Consider the following 6,000-nt stretch of genomic DNA (forward strand, 5'->3'; position numbering starts at 1 on the left):
AAAAATGTTGTTAAATTAGATTTACATATCTATATCTATACTGTATATAATATAGGAGTGAGAAACCTCTTAAATTTTAAGAGGTACCACTCTTATTGTATATAGTACAAGTAACAATGCACTCTTAGTGTCGTAAGGTTCGTTTATGAAGCAAACTATTCAGCGGAGCGGGGGCTTTAATGTTGAAAGTAAGGATGTGGTTTTCTTCAAGTTTTGGTGTTTCTAAAAGAATCACTTTCTACTACTAGAGTTGTTTTGTTTTTAAAAAGAAGTGAGAATGAGGCTTGGATGGATGGAGTTGTATATATAGTAACGTGTGTAATGATTTCAAGTGACATTAGTGATTTTAAAAGAAGGATGAAGAGAAATAATAAAATACGTTAAAAATGTTGTTAAATTAGATTTACATATCTATATCTATACTGTATATAATATAGGAGTGAGAAACCTCTTAAATTTTAAGAGGTACCACTCTTATTGTATATAGTACAAGTAACAATGCACTCTTAGTGTCGTAAGGTTCGTTTATGAAGCAAACTATTCAGCGGAGCGGGGGCTTTAATGTTGAAAGTAAGGATGTGGTTTTCTTCAAGTTTTGGTGTTTCTAAAAGAATCACTTTCTACTACTAGAGTTGTTTTGTTTTTAAAAAGAAGTGAGAATGAGGCTTGGATGGATGGAGTTGTATATATAGTAACTTGTGTAATGATTTCAAGTGACATTAGTGATTTTAAAAGAAGGATGAAGAGAAATAATAAAAAACGTTAAAAATGTTGTTAAATTAGATTTACATGTCTATATCTATACTATATATAATATAGGAGTGAGGGACCTCTTAAATTTTAAGAGGTACCACTCTTATTGTATATAGTACAAGTAACAATGCATATAGTTTTAAGAAATTAGAGATAAAATAGTCTTTACTTATTCCAATCTATACTATATATAATATAGGAGTGAGGGTCCTCTTAAATTTTAAGAGGTACCACTCTTATTGCATATAGTACAAGTAGCAATACATATAATTTTAAGAAATTAGAGGTAAAATAATCTTTACTTATTCCAAAATAATATATAATAATGGTCCTTCAACTTCAATCAAGTTTTGTTAATATATTAAATAGTTACACATTTTTCCTTTAATTATAAATTACCTACCCCACGACTTTTTAACGGCCGTAACTTTTTCACACGTTAATATTTTTTCTAAAAAAATACACCATAAAAACGAGCATTTTGTTCTCTTTTATTTGAGTATAGTATTGCTATAGTTTATTAATTTTTAAAAAACTAACATGTCACGTGATCATTTACTACCGACAGCGGGTCGGACATGTTTGGCTAATGGTGTTGGTACAGGTTAATACAAAAAGGGTTAATTTAGTTCATGTCATGATGAGTTTAGATCGAAAGGGTTCATGTCAAAATGGGCTTCGGGTTAAAACATTTTCGGGTCGGAACATGTCCGTCAAAACGGACTGAGTTTTGAAATTACTGCACATTTCATCTTTGCTTCTTGCCTGTCGCCACCAGTTACCGCGCGTTCAAGCATCAGTTACATGGATGGTGTTTTTTATACATACCGGGTTTCTCGCGTATAGGCATTATGTGACGCGCTTACTGGCACTGGTTAACGTCCGTACGAAGCCGCGTGAAATGCATATCACCTTCGGGTTACGCACATACCGTGGTGAGGTTACAAACGTACTAACACCGGTTGCGTTTGCACATACACCGCTGCATCGCGCAAGCAACTGACTAGTATTATTAAAGCAATAGTCTTTTTGGACAAATGACATCTATCTATTGGTCAATCACTATAGTTTTCATACATACTAAGGCTTCTCAAAATTTTTTGGTAATTAAATAATTCAAAACTAAATAATATTATTTAAAAGTAAACAATTCAATTCAAAAATTAATGTTAATGATTGTGATATTAAATAAAATTGTAACTCATAATTTACATATGGAAAGTTTACTACTATTTAACTCTACATATTTTGTTCATATACATTCAACACACAATGTTGGTGGGCTAGACACTTATACATTAACGAGTTTATAATCATCTATGCCGTTTGTAGTTAACCGTTATTCTTCGTATCCAGTAAACTATGTTATTTATGTTTTCCGGGTAATGTTTATAATTTCCATATTTTTACAATTACATTATGAACATCCAATAGAAAAGCTACAATTGTGACTAAACTTAATACTCTCTATTGTCCTGTTTTTCTAATTATTACGTTTTGTATATTAAAATCCTTCATTAAATCAACTAAATTAGACAGCACGCTATATACGTTTTTTTCGGTCAACATTTATGGTGTTCCTCATTTTCATATGGTAACATTGTTATACTATACCACAGTTGTCTTCAAAATTAAAGAAGCATAATTTTGTTCAATCAACCTCTTCCGGTACGAGGAGTGATTCAAACGGTTAGTTATTTTAATATTCTTTATTTATCTTTCAAATGTTATATAATAATGTTTTTTTTCTAAAAGTGAATTTTATTTGTTATGTTATCAACTTCAAGTTAAAGCTTACATCAAAGGATACAATATACTACAACAATGAACAAATGGTTCTACCCAGTGCATTGCGGCAGAGCAGGTTAAATGTGTTACATGTTCTAAAGCTATCACGTTTTGCGACGAGAGTAAGTTGATATTGGTTCGGTTCGTTATGGTAAAAGTTTTGCGGCAAAAGTTTCATTACCAAAGTTGATGGGCCAAAAAGTATTTATATGAAACAAAAGTTGAGAGGTCAGATAAATACAAGTGTAAAAACCATTATGCCAAAAATCTAATAAACCAAAGTTAATTATTTGAAAGTATTGCGATAAAATTATAAGAAAAAAAACTTTAGTGTTTACTTTTTAAATGCATATATAATACTTATGCAATGGTTAGTTATACATTAGGTAGGAATATTTGAACGTTAATGAATAGTAAATGTGTGAGTGTAGGAAATAATGGTTTTTAATATATATATATATATATATATATATATATATATATATATGCATAGTCAAATAACAATTCATTTTTTTGTACTATCAATTATATAAAATGTAACATACATAATTAGTAAAAAATAAGTAAACTAACATAATAAAATATGTTGTAACCATCCTTTTTAATGTTGATTGACAACATATTTTATATACATATTAAAACTTGATGTCGATATTCAACTTTGGTTGTTTTTATTAGTTTGTAAAAAATACAAATGTAACATAAGATGTAATAATGACACCAACCTAAATATAATTAAATTATTATGTTATTTTAAGTAAATATGATGAATATTAACTATTAAAACTTATTGTTTAGATATCCTATTGAAGTTATAAATTTTTAGAAATATATTATATTCTACAGATATTAATACCGTATTAGTTTACTTTCCTCAGTACAATTGACAACATTTTTTTGGGTCCATTATAAATACTTAGCCAATTCACCTAAATCCAGTTATATTATAATTTATACATAATGTGTACGTATTTTTCGGCATGATGCTTCGTAAGGACGATCGACATGATAAGTTTCAGTTATTTTTTTGACAATATAAATTCTTATGCTAAGTCCTTAAGTTCTACGTTATGTGTTTTGTAGTATTTATTACAACATTTATTCGTCCTCATTTATTAGGGTATGCTAACAAATGAGGGTAACGTATGAAGTCATTTGTTACGTTGACGAATGAACATAACGTATAATGACGAATGAGAGCTCATTCGTTAGGACATGTCTAACGAATGAAGTTATCGTCTATATATACACCCTGTAAGTTATCTTATTTTATAACAGTTCTCATTTATTCCAATTCCTTCTCATTACTCCACCCAAATTTCCCCTCAACACACACACTAACACACAGTTAACGTAATCAATAATAAACCTAAATGTATTCATATCAATAGACAAGATCCGTAATGTAATAAGCTCGTAATCAATTAGATCAAGGCTTTTCAAGTGGTATCGAAGCTTGATGTCTGATTGAGTGCATTTAGGATTAAATTTCGATTAAGTTGATGTGTAATTGCATTGCTAATTGTGATTAATTGTATCGTAATTGACATACAAACTACTAGTTACGTAAATTGATCAATTGAGGCTTAATCATTGATAATTGAATCTGAATTGTACTTAGGATTATTCGTAATGATTCACAGATTATCTGTGTTAGTTTAATTGTATTGATTTGATCAATGAAATTAGTTTTCGTGGGAAACTATTCATCATGTTAAAGGTATTTTGGTCAAATTGGATTGGATTGGAGATGTTTATGATGTTCGGATTGGTTTGTTGAGGTTCAGAATTGAATTACGAGTAGTTTGAACGGTTGATTGTGTGATTTGGAGGTGATATGAATGTGTTTGGATTGGTTTGGATCTGGTTTGAATATGGAAATGATGAACACGATGAATTTTCATTTGTCAATTTCTTGAGCACATTCGTTCTTTTCAAGCTTCATTTGTTAGACGATTATTAAGTTGTTGTAACCATTTCTAACAACCTATTCGTTACACAATTCACTCATTCGTATCACTCACATCCGTCCGTGATTATTGTTCCTCATTCGTTAGCCTATTCGTTACCCGAGTCACCACATTCGTTACTATTTCATTAGTTATTGCTCATATGTTTGAACAATACCATTTGTTATCTCATTCGTGGTGTTCATTCATGAAAGAATTCTCTCATTCGTTATCTAAAGTTTCTCATTCGTTTCTCTCAGTTTGCTAAATTGATAATTTTAACCCTTGAACTTTTCAAAGTTTAATATCATGGCTGATCTTTTTGCTTTAGCATCTCAAAACGTGCTCATGAGCAAATGTTGACCATTGATTCTGAGATTGGGTCTGACACTAAATGCCTGAGGCTCAATAAGTTGTGTGATTTTTCAAAGTGGGAACCAAGATTTAAAGCACATTTGGGATCCTGATGAGTGATTGTTTAACACGCGCTAAATATATATAAATAAATGTTTTTATTCATAATTATATGTTAAACAACCTATGTATAAGTGATTTTAATATTTTATAGGCTATAAAGATAAACGAGTTAAGATGATAAGTTTTGAAACTAACATGACATAACAAATAAAGATCGTCTAACTTAATACTATTATTATATCTTAATAGTATAAAGTCAATAGAAATAAGTTACAAGAGTTTATTTTTGTTATTGGTTTGCATTGTAGGTGCACGTGGGGATTTTCTTTCGTGAAGTAATTTGTTTATCAAGATATATGGCCACAAGAAATAAGTTATTATATGGTGTGTCTTGACGTTATTTATCTATCGCATGAATCAATTGGAATACACCATACTGAAATAGTTACTTAACTGGGCTTTCGAGTATCTAAACTGATATATGTGGACTTGGACTACTTATTGGACCATCAATAACGAAATAAAAAAAAAAGATGATAGCGGACACACAAGTCTGAGGGAGTTTTGGGAGGTGGATACGAGGTTAAAATTCTGACGGCAGTTAGGAGGGCAGGAGCCGCACGGAAGGCAGCAGCCTCTTGGCTGTTTGGCGCACAAATTAAGAATTGACTATAAGGATGAGTGGCTAATCTTCTTGTAACTTTCTTCGGGTGAACTGTTCGTATAGGTTTAACACTTTTCTCACTTTTATTCATGTTTAGATTTGTTTTTGGCATTTACAACATTGTATGAACATATTGAGATGTTGGTTTATTTAAACTATTTGCATGTGTTAGCAATCCTCGCTTTACAACATGTTCGGTTGATGACAAAAACTAGTAACTTGTTGGGTGACATAGAGTAGGTCGATTCACACTAGTAAATAGGGTAATTGAACTCTAAAAGATCCGATGACAAATATCTGTTTTTGATTACCACCTAAATTAACCGACTTTCCAACACCATGTATATGTGGTGTCCAATTAATGAAACGAGTTTTGTGTGAAACCTAGAACCTGAAACCTAGAGGAGGCTATATTTTCCTTAAATTGTT

This window comes from Bidens hawaiensis, unplaced genomic scaffold, assembly GCF_021521415.1.
Source record: "Bidens hawaiensis isolate Kalapana, Puna unplaced genomic scaffold, B.hawaiensis_p1.1 tig00001910_1, whole genome shotgun sequence".
Classification (NCBI taxonomy): domain Eukaryota; kingdom Viridiplantae; phylum Streptophyta; class Magnoliopsida; order Asterales; family Asteraceae; genus Bidens; species Bidens hawaiensis.